Source organism: Rhineura floridana, chromosome 1 (genome assembly GCF_030035675.1).
Source record: "Rhineura floridana isolate rRhiFlo1 chromosome 1, rRhiFlo1.hap2, whole genome shotgun sequence".
Taxonomy (NCBI): Eukaryota; Metazoa; Chordata; class Lepidosauria; order Squamata; family Rhineuridae; genus Rhineura; species Rhineura floridana.
In genome coordinates, this window is record NC_084480.1 from 189,058,268 (window position 1) to 189,074,731 (window position 16,464).

Sequence of the window (16,464 nt, forward strand, 5' to 3'; positions counted from 1 at the left end):
GTTCCAAAGGCTAACATTGGAGAGGATTGCTTTTCCACTTTCGAGCTATAGTTTGTTTTAAAGACAACAACAAAAACAAGTGAACAACTAAAAAGCAACATTATTCTCACTCCGACCTTCAGTTTTGCATTTGTTATTTGTGTGTGTGTGTGTGTGTGTGTGTGGGTTCATAACAGTAGAAAACATAACTTTAAGGGACATTCAGAAAAATTATTTTAACATACTTTAGCATAGTACAATATTTTTCCTGGGTCTTAATTTTTATACAGTTGGGCTAGACCTTTATTTTTAAAGGTGGTAATGGAATTACTCTGGAAGTCGATCGACTACACTTGAGTGTAGTGTTTTTCCTGGTGCTTAGAAGTTTGTGCCAAGCAAGCTAAAGTACATAAAATTAGACTTATAGTTCAGTGGCAATTTGAAAGGTTTCCATTGATTGATCTTTCCTGGAGTTAAGAGGAAATATGTCTTTTTTGGATTGTGGATGTTTTGATGAAGGAGTGTGGTAGGGGTGTAAGGAGAGATCTATCTTGAAGCACAATTTGGAACACAGCCAGTTTTTGAAGGTGCTTTTACAGGAGCAGCTGGTGGAGTGGGACAGTGTTGTGGAGCCATCATCACCCCTTAACTGGGGCAGGATGCATGTGCCAGCGGGAATGCCATATTGCTTCCTCTGAGTGTGCTCTTGCCCCCTGTCCTCCTGACTATCCTGTCCTGCCCTGCCCTACCCCACCCTGAAAAGTGACCGCGATGCTTCTGCTAGGAGACCGGTTTTGCTGCACTGTCACACCATGCTAGCTGCTCCTGCTTATACTTGTACTCGTATACGTACCATATTCATAACATTTTAACTCCAGTCCAAAGTTCTGCTCAAGTGCTCAAGAAAAGAAGCATGTGTGCATGAAGAAGGTACTCAGGACATGGCTGAGTTCCCACATACACATAGAGCATGTGATGCCCTGATAGAATTATGTTTGAGGGGGAGTTCTGTAGTGGCTAATAATCTACTCTCTGGCAATAAGAACAGGGTTGATAAAAATAAATGATTTTTTTAAAAAAAAATCAGGTTTCAAAATTTTCTTAAAACAGTTAGTAAAAAAAGAGCCTAGTTCAAAGATATAATCATAAATACGATTTATACAACTTCTAATTATATTCTATGGATATGCTAACAACAGTTTATGGAGATGGGAGATAACCTAATCAGGCCTATTCTGCAGGTGATGTATATGAAATGTTTTCTCTCTCTCTTTCGGCCTTGCCTCTCTTTAAGTGCAAAGATAGAGAAGGTCACTGAATAGAGAATTTGGGGAGATGAAGTAGATCTGAACAAGGAGGAGACCACTGAAGTGGTATTCCAGCTCTTAACAGCAGCAGTAGCCTTTGCTGCAGATGCAGGGCTGTGGAGTCGGTACGCCAAACCTTCGACTCCAACTCCTCTATTTTGTACTCTCTGACTCCACCCAAAATTGCTTCCAACTCCACAGCCCTGGAAAGGGCTGTAAATGTCTTTTTAAATTGGAAGCTCTCATAGGAGCATTTTTATCGCTGCCTGAATATGTGCTGATCTTGGCATCACAGCATTTGTCTTCATCTGGGTCCTGTGTCATACACTGACACACAAAATGTTTTCCATCTTGAGTTATGGTGAAATGCTCAAGTACAGCTGACTTCATGGGAAGCTTCTTTGACATTTTGAATTTATATTTTTAAAAAATTGTTAATCAAAATTTATTTTGAAGTCGGAGTCGGTACATTTCTACTGACTCCGACTCAGACTCCACCCAGAATTGCTTCCGACTCCACGACTCCGACTCCACAGCCCTGTGCAGATGGAGAGAATTTTTTCTTCCTTTGGACTAATTCATTGTAAATTGGGAAATAAATTGGGGACTGAAAAAGTAGGAAAGCTTGTATTTCTTTTCCAGACAATCAACAAGGAAGGCAAAGGTGAAGAAGACTGAGTTAACTGTACTATCCAATATTTTAAGTTTCTCATGTTGACTTGGTTGAAATTGCCTATATTTTATTTTTTAAAAAACTTTACATTTATCTAAAAACTGAAATAGTTAACCATTCGAAAATCCATGCGCGTGTTTTGTTAATGCTGTTGTTTGTTGAAGAAGAAAACTAACCAGATGAATAAGTAATCTTATTAAATGTAAATGTCCTGCCTTCAAGTTGTTTCCGACTTATGGCGACCCTATGAATAGGGTTTTCATGAGGCTGAGAGACAGTGACTGGCCCAAGGTCACCCAGTGACCTTCATGGATGTGTGGGGATTCGGACCCTGGGCTCCCAGGTCGTAGTCCAACACCTTAACCACTACAATTTAAAAGCCTGTTTTAAATTTTTCTTTTTGGTGGAGATCTGGTAGTGAAAAATGACTGTTTATCTGGTTTATTAAACTTCCATAGATAAATCAATCTAAATGATTATTTACTCTACACCAGCGGTATTATATAGCAAAGACAACTTTCAAAAGGAAGTGTGGTGTTTTCATGCAGCTTGGCTTGCTGGGGTTGGCTTACCATGAGAAATGACTGACTCTAGAGTTTGATCTCTCTGGCTGGTGTAAACAAAGTATTTTGTCAATGAGTAAGTGGTGGCCGCAAGTCTCAAAACAGGCTAATGCGTGACACTCTCTCTCTATTTATATAGATTAAGTGTCACGCATTAGCCTGTTTTGAGACTTGCGGCCAGTACCCCAGTGGCTTCTTTTCCCCATACTTGTAAAAACAAATTTAGATTCATGCTTGAAAAAATAAAAAGATTTCGGGAACCCAAAGTGTGTGCCTTTTTTATAAGGCTTTTTATACTAGCATGGTTTGGTTTCATTTTATATTCTTGTTTTGTACCAACCACTTTGGGCTTGCTTTTCAAAATATATGAAATGGAAATGGACTGCCTTCAGATCGATCCCGATTTATGGCGACCCTATGAATAGGGTTTTCATGGTAAGCAGAATTCAGAGGTGGTTTACCATTGCCTATTAAACATTATTTATTTATTTATTTAATTTGTATCCCGCCCTTCCTCCCAGCAGGAGCCCAGGGTGGCAAACAAGGCACTAAAAACACTTTAAAACATCATAAAAACAAATCTTAAAATACATTAAGACAAAACAGCGTTAAAAACATTTTAAAAACTTTTTAAAGGGTTAAAAACATTATTAAAAAACATATTAAGCAATTCTGACACAGACACAGACTGGGATAGCTCTCAACTTCAAAGGCTTGTTGAAAAAGAAAAGTCTTCAAAAGGCGCCGAAAAGATAGCAGACATGGCACCTGCTTAATATTCAAAGGGAGGGAATTCCACAGGGTAGGTGCTGCCACTCTAAAGGTCCATTTCCTATATTGTACAGAACGAACCTCCTGATAAGATGGTATCTGCAGGGGGCCCTTATCTGCAGAGCTCAGTGATTGACTGGGTATGTAAGGGATAAGGCGGTATTTCATAACACTCAAGAGATATTAAGCTGCCTCCAAACCCTTTCCTGGAAAAGGGATTGGGGGTGAGGAGAGCAGAAAAGGTTCAGAGGTAAAAATCTTTCTCAGCTGATTTAGGTGATGATTAATCCCTGAGGTTGTATCCAGAGTGAGATGGGGGATGGACTTTGAGAACTGATCATTGAGGTAGGGGTGAACTTGGCATAACACTTTGCTCCAAATGACCATTTAAAAATCTGGAGTCTCTGCCGAATTTGTGAAACTTTGTATGTTTTTAGCTATCTGTAGCAAGCCATCAAAAGTTGGGACATCTGATTAGTCCAGGCATTAAACTGGAAGAGATGTAGTTTGAAGATGAACTATTCAGATTTTATGCCAATTATAGTTTGGCATTATGAAGAGGAGCAAGCACTGTCTTTGGTTCATGTGCGCTCTCCTCCCGTCATGTGTGGTGATTGATAGCCTTCGATCCTGATTTGCAAGCCAGGCTTGAGCCAGAAACTACATTTAACCCTACTATGCCACCACACTAACCCTCCACTGTGGAGTGAAGATCTTTCCCTCCATGGATTGCTGCAGTGTGTTGTCACTATTTCCTTGTTTAGGGAAGTGAATGGTTTCTTTCCTCATAATCTAAAACATTTATTTATACTGATAATGGTGGTGTTTCAAAAAGTTTAATACTAATTATCCCTTCTCTTTAGAGTTACTATTTTACTTGTTTAGAAAAAAAGTCAGTCTTTTAAAAAGATTGTTTGCTTTTAAGGCTTCAGAGTTCTCTGTACCTATGCTGTTTAACCCTCTGAAGCCATCTGTTATGTGTTCTTTTAAATTATCCATATATGAAATTGAAATCATACAAACACCACCTAGTCTCCTCACCATAAAACACTTGCAGAACTTTAACTTCAGAGATAGTTTATGAGAAAAATCTCATAAAGCACCCGCAGACATAATGACTTTTAAAAATAGCTTGGATAATTGCAAATATACATAGCAAATCCATGGTAGGAAATCTTACTGCTTGATAAGTACTGTGTGGGTTATCTGTGCTGGGTGCATAGCTTGTCTCAGTGTGTATTCAAGTAGTGTGCATTTCTAGCTTGGAATCAGAAGAAATGTATTTAGCTGGATATTCTTTCTCAGTAATATTTGAGAATTTTCTGCCACCATTACCAGTGCTTAACATGAAGTGTCTCAAAAGGACAACACTTGAGGTGAATAAAGGACACATCAGTTTATATGAATGCAGTTTAAATGTAATGTACAAAAGATAATAAAGTCAGAGACAGAAAAGGAAAACTGTTATCAGTTTTCATGCATTCATTTCAGAGCTGCATTCCTGCCAAAGACCTCCTTTGACTCTTCTGTGACAATATTTATTTATTTATTTATTTATTTATTTTATTTTATTTATATACCGCCCTAAGCCAAAAAGGCTCTCTGGGCGGTGTACATAGAGGATAAACAAGAAAATATATGAATAGAACAAATAAGAAAATCAAAAAGCAAAACAAACAAAACAATAGAGAAGTAAGCCTCTTCTTGAAGTTCATGTCCCTTAATCACTATAGTCTGGACTGGATTCCATGACTCAGCTGAACAAGCTGTTCACCCCTATTTACATGATTTCCCCTCTCCATCTCAACTGCCTTGTTATGTGTTCATGACTCTTCTACCTTCCAAATATATTTTCTTTCATTCTGCAAAATATGCTTTTTATGTGCTGTTATAAACTAGCTCGTGTTCAGTTGGCTTTGAGCAATCAAAGGAGTTTCTGTGTTAATCATGATACACAAAACCCCAACCCAAGTAAGCTTCCTGCAATTTCATGTTCAATTGCAAGCACTGGGACTTCTTCATTGGGGTGTAAAGCTACAATATGGAATTGTGCCAAAAAGGAGAAATAAAGCTCAGTTTAGATGGGAGGAGGCAAAAACTCTGAAACATTGCAGCAGGATAAAGAATGCTCCCCATTAGTTAAGAGTTAGAGAGAGTAGATTTCCCCAGTCCAGTGCTCCATGGGTTCTCTCTGCCATTTGTTCTGCTTTACAATTTAACTAGGAAAGCTCCTAAAATTACCTTTGGGAGTGATGCATATTTGCCTTCAGTTTTTAGTTTGCATCTCAGCCTTGTGCTTAGTTTTTAAAACTTTAAATGATGTTAAAAACTGACAGCTAAGCAAACTATGCATTTAGCATGGCATATGCTTTGGCCCTTATTGCTGTGATTAAGTCAATGTGAGTATGTGTTAGAGCCCACTGCAAACTGAAAACTGTAGCAAACTATGCATTCACAACTGTATGGATAACATTTAGAAACAAAATCAGAAGAGTGGTCGGTTTGCTAACAAATTGGTGCCATTCTGAAAGCAAGATCAGGTAACCTGGAACCCCAACATCCAGGGAAAAATTCATAAGCACCCCTAGTTGAAATTAAGTATTTATAAAGAAGATAACCCTGCCTTTCCTAAAAGTAGCACAAGAAACATAATCTACAAAAAAGTACCATAATCAAAGACTGAGCAAAACCATTAAAAGAACTCTCTAGCACAGGGGTGGGGAACCTGTAAGCCTGCAAATATTGCTGGTCTATAACTCCCATCCCTGACCATTGGCCACACCCAACAACATCTGGAGGGCCAACGGTGCCCCCTCCTTATCAATAATAAGACAGGAGCAAAGCAACATAGATATTGACAAATGGATTCAGATAGGAATTGCAGACTGTATCATCCCAAAGCCCTTCTAAAGAGAACGATCACGGCCATATAGTGAAAGACTACAAGGGTGTAAAAAATTAATGCTAGCTGATACGGGCAGCCGTCTTTTTCCAGTAACGTTGTTCCCAGAGGCATTCTGTCCAAGAGCGTGGCTGGAGCCACCAAGCTGCTTCCTGAAGTATGGCAAGATTTTTGGTCATTTTTTCAAAAAGAAAACCAGTGGGTTCAAATTACAAGAGAATTCCATCTAAAATATTAGGAAGAATTTCCTTACGGTACAAGCTGTTTGACAGTGGAGGAAACTGCCGTGAGAGGTGGTGGGCTCTCCTTCATTAGAGGTTTTTATGTAGTGGCTGGATGGCCACGTGTCAGGGATCTATAGCAGCAGGGTTTGACTTTTAGCTTTTGAAGACCTTTTTAATACAAAAAGAGAGAGCGCAACAGCGAAACCAAGACTACCTCATTCAATTTTTAGAAATTAGAATAATGAAAGTTTGGGGACAGGCATTTTCACACAAACTTGGCTCTGGTCCAGCACTAGTAAAAAATCAAAAGTAGGTCACGGTTGGTTTTTGAAACAAACCACATCAATTCTTTAACCATAGTTGTCTGTTGTCACAAGAGTCTAGCTACGCACTGCCATGTATTTTTGTCAAAAGTAGCCACATGAAAGCCAGAACCTGCCTGCTGAGAGTAATCTCAAGCTCCCCCAGAGAGGCAAAGAAGGTTAGAGGGCTCTATAGACAAGCACATTGGGATTTGGGAGCTTCTGGCCACCCTTCTCTATCCTTCTTTTCTCTGCTTATCGTAGCTCCCATTGAGCAAATTGTCCCCAGCAAACCCTAGAGTGACTATCCCTCAAACGTCTTGCTCTTCAGAGAAGTGAGTAACCTTGTGCACACAAGATGGACTGAGCTTACTCTTGAGAATACTGAAATCAGAAGATATAAGAAGACTGGCCAGCTAAAGTAGCAGTTTATAGCTGCCTCCTCTCGCAGTTTGATGTGTGCGCACGAGCTTTGCTGCCTGTTGTGTGGTCAGCACTACCTTTGCTTTTAGTCTCATTTTGAAATCTATTAGCTATGATATAAGCCTTTAACTTAATACCTGGTGGACCAAAGGATATATAGTGGATCCCAAACCTCTTAAATATTGTTCATACTCTAAGCCCTCAAATGAGGAAACTGGCTGATGAGAAAACCAGTTCTGTGTGCTGAGCTAGGATGGGCATGCTATCCAGACTTGTGGTCATTTTCCATTGAGATTTCTTTTCGCAAAAACCTTTTGCAAGTGAAGAAGCGCTCATAATTGGTTTGTGGTGAAAATAAAGGCCAATGTTCTTTGTCAAAACAAGGTCTGGAATGTGTGGTTTTGGAGTGTAAGATAATTAAGTAAAACAATTTTGACTAACCCTGGATAACAGCTTATAGAGCAAATATCAGCATGTCTAACACTGGCAAATTCTAGGCATCGTTCTCTGAAAAGTTCTGGAGCAAATGAAAACCACAAATTCAATGTGATTCAAACCCTACCTTGGGCAGGAAAAAACTTGTCTTGCAGTTGACTAGTCTTGCATATCTTAATGTTTGTCCTGAGAGCATAATCCATACAGTGGGAGGTGAAGTCAAGGGACCTTTTGAGGCAATATCTATTACCCTCCCTTTCAAACTCTGATAAGGAACAAGTCTTTGGTTTGTACACACCATCCTTTCCTCTCCCCTACTCCTCCCTAAGTGTCAACACTTGAACTGGATATTGTTATATCCTACGGAAAAAGTGGCTACTTCTTGTGGAAGAGAGAGGAAGGATGTACAGTAATACCTCAGTTAACAAATCCTCCAGGAAAGAAGCTCCTTGTAACAAAGTCTGTTTGGGTTCTGGGGGTGTGTACACTCTGACATAGCCATCCAGCCAGCCAGCCAGCCATCCAGCCATCCAAATTGCTATGCCGCCGCCTTTTGGCCAAAAGGCCCTCACGGCGGCTCACAAAAAAACCCAAACACAAATACAAGATACACATCAAAAAAGAATACAGTGCACAAAAATTTAAATAACAAAATATTAACGTTGTTTAAAAAGAAACATCATAAAAACAGACCTTAGATTACATTAAAACGAAGCAACTTTAAAAACATTATTTTGAAAAGCTTTAAAGACATCTTTAAAAAAGGGTTAAAAAACATATTGTTTTTTAAAAAAAGGTTTAAAGCATATTAAAAAGCAATTCCAACACAGACGCAGACTGGGATAGGTCTCAACTTAAAAGGCTTGTTGAAAGAGGAAGGTCTTCAGTAGGTACCAAAAAGATAAGAGATAGTGCCTGCCTAATATTTAAAGGGAGGAAATTCCACAGGGTAGGTGCCGCCACTCTAAAGGTCCGTTTCCTATATTGTGCAGAACAGACCTCCTGATAAGATGGTATCTGCAGGAGGTCCTCACCTGCAGAGTGCAGTAATCGACTGGGTATGTAAGGGATAGGACGGTCTTTCATAACACTCAAGAGATATTAAGCTGACTCCAAACCCTTTCCTGGAAAAGGGATTGGGGGTGAGGAGAGCAGAGCGCAGTGATCGACTGGGCATATAAGGGGTAAGACGGTCTTTCAGGTATCCTGGTCCCGAGCTGCATAAGACTTTGTACACCAACACTAGAACCTTGAACTAGGCCTGGTAGCAAATGGGCAGCCAGTGCAATTCTTTCAGCAGTGTGACATGTTGGCGATACCCCAGTGAGCAGTCTCGCCACCGCATTTTGCACCAGCTGGTCAGGCTATCCCAGTCCAGAAATGGCTGCAGCTGTCTTACCAGCCAAAGCTGATAAAAGGCACTTCTAGCCATGGCGGTCACCTGGGCGTCTAGCAACAAAGATAGATCCAGGAGCACTCCCATACTACGGACCTGCTCTCTCAGAGTGTCGGAAGGCAGAGCTGGGGTCCCAATCCCAGGGAGCTGGATCCTGGAGAGTTGGGAGAAGAGTATTCGGATGGATGGCAGAGGGAAGGGGGAGGAACTTCCCCCCTTTGGAGCGAAGACGAAACAGAGGAACTGCCAGTGATAAGGTCGCTTAGCAACGGGGAGCCTGAGCCCTCCCTGGACATTCTCACACCTCCCCCTCTTTCAGGCTCAGAGCAAGAGGGGGAAGAGGGAGGGCTGCTCACAGCCGAAAAGCGGGGAGGCAGTTTACCATCAGCCCCTCCCCTATCCCCCATCCTGGAATCGGAAACTTCAGAAGAGGAGGGGGTGATGCTTCCCCCCTCACCGCGCACACGCAGACAGCTGAAAAGACAGGAGAGAAGGGGGGGAAGGCGGGCAGTACCTGAGGGGCAGTTAAGGAGGAGCGAAAGATTGCGCGCCCGTTTGGCCCCTTCTTAAAGAACAGGCGGGAAGAAGTCCCTTGCTCTGTCAACTTTCTCCCAATGCCGCAGGACCTGTATCCCTGTATTGCTTCATGAGAAAACGCAGTCTTTGTTTGGACATTACCCTAATAAAACACGAATTAACTACAGCCGTTGGTCTGGTTCCTGAGTCACATCCTGGGCCTGACAGCTTGACAGAGCCACCTAAATCACCCTCAATGCTCTCTTCACTTGACTGGGACAAGATGTCAAAGGGAGCAGCGGGGGGGACGAACCCCACTTCTGAGACGGAAGAAGTGGAACTCTTGAGGACTAAGGTAGCTGATTTGCAGACGGATGTTCAAGCCCTGCTAGCAGCAGTCAAGGCGCTGAAGACGGATAATCAAACCTTGAAGGCCACGATAGACCAGATGCGAACAGCCCCTCCAGCTGCCGTAGTAAAGGTTCCCATTGGATTGCCCCCAAAATACGCAGGACAAAGTGATCAGTTGGCAACCTTCGTGGCTCAATGTGAGTTATATCTGGATGTCAGGCACACGGAATTTCCAGACGATGGGGCTAAAGTAGCTTTCGTGATTAGCCTCCTGGAGGGAGAAGCTGCAAAATGGGTGACTCCATATCTCGTGAGAAAGGATACCGTCTTAGGAAGGTACAGAGGATTTATACAGGAGGTGACCAAGATGTTTCAAGACCCGCAAAGGGCTGAAACAGTAGCGCGGCAACTAGGCGCTCTGAAGCAAGCTAAAGGGACTGTTTCCGAATACACTAACGCTTTTAAAATTCTGTCCCAGGAAACTGGTTACAATGACGCCGCCCTGATGTTTATGTACCGGAGTGGATTAAATGCTGAAATCCTGGATGAGTTGGCCAGGACCTCCCCCCCCCCGCTGACCTACCAGGGCTCATCCGGCTATGTCTACAGATAGATCACCGGATGGAAGGAAGGCGCCTGGAAAGGAAGCAGGAGGTCCCAAGATACTCAGCCTCGGCATCCCGCAACAAGACCCTTCCCACTGCAGGGATGGCAGGTAATGCAACTGAGGGACAGGGAGGGGCTAGGCCAAGACTGTCGGAAGAAGAAAAGGAAAGACGACGCCGGGAACGTTTATGCTTTTATTGTTCAAAGCCGGGCCATGTGGCCAGAGACTGTGGGCTGAAAGGGGGGAAAGCCGAGCCGTCGGGAAACTAGAACACCCAGTCCACGTGCAGGCCGGTGGACTGGGGGCAGCGTTGTATAAAGGCCCCCCAACGATCCAACCTCCCTCAAAGGGGGTGTTGGTCTTGCCTATTCGGATTACAACTTCCAGAGGAGTGGTGTTTAATTCCACTGCCTTAATTGACAGTGGAGCCTCCACAAATTTTATTGATGCAAAGTTAGTCAAGCGTCATGGAATTTCCCGGTGGAAACTGGACGCTCCCCTAGCTGTGGAGACTATCGATGGGAGACCCCTGAAGTCAGGAGGGGTGACACAAGCCACGAAGGAAGTGAAACTTCAAATCCCTGGGCACGAAGAGTTCATTTCGCTATACGTGTCAGATCTCTCGAACTTTGAGGTGATTCTGGGAATGCCCTGGCTAGCAAAGCATGAACCCAAAATAAGTTGGAAGGAGGCGGTGGTGTGGTTCACCTCACAGTATTGCCAGGAGAACTGTCAACCTGAAGGAATCATGAACACCTTAGCGGGGGCAGTGCAAGAGATTGAGCAAGTGACCCTGCCGCCAAAGTATGAAGAATTCAAAGATGTGTTTGATGAAAAAGAGGCAGAGACTTTACCCCCCACCGCCCTTACGACTGTGCGATTGACCTAGTGCCAGGAGCCAGCATCCCATCAGGGAGAATCTACTCTCTCACAGAGAATGAAAGGGAGGCCCTGAAGGAATTCCTGGATAAAAACCTGAGGCGAGGATTCATACGCCCTCACAATCCCCTGCTGGAGCGCCACTATTGTTTGTGAAAAAGAAGGGGGGGGACTCAGTCCCTGTAACGACTATCGCGCATTGAACCAGATCACCATCCCCAACAGCTACCCGCTGCCCCTGATCTCAGAGTTGTTGGACCGACTGCGCTCTGCAAAAATCTTCACGAAGTTGGATTTGAGAGGAGCGTACAATGTGATCAGAATGAAGGAGGGAGATGAATGGAAAACAGGATTCTTGACCGCTTACGGACAGTATGAATACCTGGTCATGCCGTTTGGGCTTTGTGGAAGTCCAGGAATTTTTCAAAAATTCATGAACGACGTGTTTAGAGACTTGTTGGACACATATGTAATCTGTTACTTAGATGATATCCTGGTGTTCTCAAAGAACCAGGAAGACCACGACCAGCATGTGAAGGCGGTGTTGAAGAGACTGAGAGAAAATCACCTGTATGCTAAATTAGAGAAATGTGGATTTGACCTCAAGTCTCTAGACTTCCTTGGATATCGAATCTCAGCGGAAGGCGTGGAGATGGACCCAGTAAGCTGCATATTGGACTGGGGCCAACCTGTCACCAAAAAGGATGTACAACGGTTTTTGGGGTTTGTCAATTATTACAGAAAGTTCATTCCCGGGTTTTCCAAATTAACAGCTGCTCTGACTGATTGTTTAAGGGGGAAGAAGAAGTTTCAATGGACAGAGAACGCCACCCAGGCCTTTGAGGAGCTGAAGAGAAGGTTTGTTACTGAGCCCATTCTGCACTTTGCTGATCCGAACCGCCCTTTCGTAGTGGAAGCAGATGCTTCAGATTTTGCCATCGGGGGGGGTCCTGCTACAATAAGACCAAGAAGGGAAGGAGCTGCACCCCTGTGCGTACTTCTCTCGGAAGTTAAAGCCTGCAGAGAAGAACTACACAGTTTGGGAGAAGGAGCTGCTGGCCATCAAGGACTCTTTTGAAAACTGGAGACAATACCTGGAGGGGACCTCTCATCGAATTGAAGTGCGCTCCGACCACAAGAATCTTGAAAGCCTCCAAACTGCCAGAAAGCTGAACCAGAGACAGATAAGATGGTCCCAGTTCTTCACTAGGTTTAACTTCCAGATTACTTACCATGCCCAAGCCAAAAACCAGAGAGCGGATGCCTTATCCAGACAGCCACAATACAAAGAAAGTGAATCCGAGGACCAGCCTCAGTACGTAATCCCGCCAGAGAAATTAACGTTGGGAGTATGCCAGCCTTCATGGGAAGAGGAACTTAAAAAGGCACAACAAGAAGATGCAGACATGCTAAAATATCAGCAGGAGACGGGACAAGGTCAAGACTCAGAAGTAACCTTTCACTGGAGAAATGGACTGTTATGGTTCAAAACAGCCAGATATGTGCCAGAAGGGGAATTAAGGCTCAGAATCCTATGCCAGTGTCATGATTCCATCACAGCGGGACACTTTGGGATTTACAAGACCATTCAGAACGTGGCCAAGGACTTCTGGTGGCCTAAAATGCGTCGGGATATTGAGAGTTATGTAAAGTCCTGCTCTGTCTGTCTGCGGACAAAAACACAAACAGGGACACCAGCAGGACTGTTACAACCGTTGCCTGTCCCACACGAACCCTGGAAGGACCTCTCCATGGATTTTATAACTGATCTACCCAAGTCCCAAGGAATGACAGCCATTTTAGTAGTGGTGGATCTACTTACCAAAATGGCACACTTTCTTCCTTGTGCAGGGGCCTTAGAGGCTAAAGAAACGGCCAAGTTATTCATAAAAGAAGTCTACCGGCTGCATGGATTGCCAAACAGCGTAGTCTCAGACCGAGGAACTCAGTTCACAGCCAAATTTTGGAGAGCAATGTGGAAACAGTTGCAGACGGAATTAAAACTCTCCTCCGCCCATCACCCCCAGACAGATGGGCAGACGGAACGCTTGAACGCCGTTTTGGACAGATGTTTACAAAGTTATGTGTCCTATCAACAGACTGACTGGGTATCATATTTGCATTTTGCAGAGTTCGCCTACAACAATTCTCTGCACTCCAGCACTCAACAAACCCCGTTCTTCGCTAATTATGGATTCCATCCTAAAGTCTTTCCAAGCAGCTCAGAAGGAATGCTGGTACCGGCAGCTGAGAACTTCCTTAAGGAATTGCAAGCGGTGCAACAGACACTGAAACAGCAGTTAAACGAAGCCAAAACGGAGTACAAGCGAGTTGCTGACCTGCACAGGAAGGAGGGCCCCCCCCTTGAACCGGGAGACCAGGTATGGCTGTCCACCCGCTTCCTCCAGATGCCGGGCAAATGTAGAAAATTACAAGACAAGAGGGTGGGTCCTTTCGAAATAGAAACTCAAATCAATCCCGTGGCGTACCGACTGAAGCTGCCTGACACGTTTAAAATACATCCTGTGTTCCATCGATCCCTCTTAACGAAAGCCACCCCTCCCAGTGAGTTACGGCCGGAGGAACCTCCCGGAGCTCCACTCGCGGTAAATGAGCAGCTTGAGTTTGAAGTTGAGGAGATCTTAGATTCCAGGATCAGACGCCACAAGCTGCAGTACTTGATTCACTGGAAAGGCTATGGGGTGGTTGACAGATCATGGGAAGATGCAGCTGATGTGCATGCTCCAGAATTGGTAAAACTTTTCCATCAACGTTTTCCCCACCGTCCCAAGCCAGACAAGGGGAGAGGGGCACAGCCTGGGAGGGGGGATGGTGTCGGAAGGCAGAGCTGGGGTCCCAATCCCGGGGAGCTGGATCCCAGAGAGTTGGGAGAAGAGTATTCGGATGGATGGCAGAGGGAAGGGGGAGGAACTTCCCCCCTTTGGAGCGAAGACGAAACAGAGGAACTGCCAGTGATAAGGTCGCTTAGCAACGGGGAGCCTGAGCCCTCCCTGGACATTCTCACGCCTCCCCCTCTTTCAGGCTCAGAGCAAGAGGGGGAAGAGGGAGGGCTGCTCACAGCCGAAAAGCGGGGAGGCAGTTTACCATCAGCCCCTCCCCTATCCCCCATCCTGGAATCAGAAACTTCAGAAGAGGAGGGGGTGATGCTTCCCCCCTCACCGCGCACACGCAGACAGCTGAAAAGACAGGAGAGAAGGGGGGGAAGGCGGGCAGTACCTGAGGGGCAGTTAAGGCGGAGCGAAAGATTGCGCGCCCGTTTGGCCCCTTCTTAAAGAACAGGCGGGAAGAAGTCCCTTGCTCTGTCAACTTTCTCCCAATGCCGCAGGACCTGTATCCCTGTATTGCTTCATGAGAAAATGCAGTCTTTGTTTGGACATTACCCTAATAAAACACGAATTAACTACAGCCGTTGGTCTGGTTCCTGAGTCACATCCTGGGCCTGACACAGAGGGAGTATGACCCCATCCAAAGCAGGCAACTGACCAATTATCTGAACTCGGGAACCACCAACCCACATTGCCTCCATCTTGCTAAAATTCAGACTCAGTTTATTAGCCGTCATCCAGCCCACCACTGAGTCCAGGTAGCTGCCAAGGGCTTGCATGGCCTCTCCCAATTCAGATGTTACAGAGAAATAGAGCTGGGTATTGTCAGCATATTTCTGACACCTTGCCCCAAAGCTCCTGATGGGCGCTCCCAAGGGCTTCATATAGATGTTAAACAGCATGGGAGACAAGATGGTACCCTGCGGCACCCTACAGCACAACTGCCACGGGGCCGAAAGACAATCACCCAATGTATTCTCTGAGAGCGACCTTGGAGATAGGATCGGAACCACTGTAAAACAGTTCCTCCAATACCCATCTCACCAAGTCGGCCCAGAAGGATACCATGGTCAATGGAATCAAAAGCTGCTGAGAGATCAAGTAAAAATAACAGGGTCACACTACCCCCCTTCTCCCGATAAAGATAATCCATCAGGGCGACTAAGTCCGATTCAGTCCCATTTGCTAGGCACTTCGAGGATAAAATCTTTAGCATCCACCAGGACTTAGATTCCAGTGTTATAGCAGATGAATCAAGCGGGGTATCCAGAGCACAGCCTTGTCCCGATTTCTTGCATGAGTTTCAGTTGGTACAGCTTAAGGACATTGACAAGGTGCTTGGACAGGTTCGTGCAACCACTTCTGTGCTGGATCCTTGCCCTTCTTGGCTAATAAAAGCTAGCAGGGATGGAACAGCCGGCTGGGCCAGGGAAGTGATTAATGCCTCTCTGTGAGAGGGGGTGGTCCCTGGCTGCCTGAAAGAGGCAGTAGTGAGACCACTCCTGAAGAGACCCTCCCTGGACCCAGAAAATCTTAATAAATATAGGTTGGTAGCAAATGCTCCATTCCTGGGCGAGGTCCTTGAACAAGTGGTGGCAGGCCAGCTCCAAACACTCTTGGATGAGACCGATTATCTGGATCCATTTCAGTCGGGTTTCAGGCCTGGTTTTGGCATGGAAACAGCCTTGGTTGCCCTGTAGATGACCTCTGTTGGGAGAGAGACAGTGTGTGTGTGACTCTGTTGATTCTCCTTGATCTCTTAGCGGCTTTCGATACCAGCAACCATGGTATCCTTCTGGGGAGATTGGCTGAGTTGGGAGTGGGAAGCACTGCATGGCGGTGGTTTTGCTCCCACTTGGCGGGTCAACTCCAGAAGGTGGTGCTTGGGGAACATTGCTCGGCACCCTGGACTCTCCAGTATGGGGTTCCACAGAGGTCAGTTCTGTCCCCCATGCTGTTCAACATCTACATGAAACTGTTGGGTGCGGTCATCTGGAGCTTTGGAGTGCGTTGCCATCAGTATGCTGATGACAAGCAGCTCTATTTCTCCTCTTCATCTTATTCAGGTGAGGCTGTCAATGTGCTGAACCGGTGTTTGGCTGCGACAATGGACTGGATGAGGGCTAATAAACTGAGCCTCAATCCAGACAAGACTGAGATGCTGCTAGTGGGTGGTTCTTCTGACTGGATGGTGGATGTCCAACATGTTCTGGATGGGGTTGCACTGCCCCTGAAGGAGCAGGTTCGTAGCTTGTGGGTTCTCCTAGAACCATCTCTGTCACTTGAGGAT

The 16,464-nt window shown here is 44.9% G+C and overlaps 1 protein-coding gene across 1 annotated transcript in view; it reads left to right on the plus strand.

Moving 5' to 3' along the window:
* The window catches only part of FBXL7 (F-box and leucine rich repeat protein 7), a 205,636-nt gene that overhangs the window by 40,144 nt on the left and 149,028 nt on the right, over positions 1-16,464 (plus strand). The window lies entirely within an intron of this gene.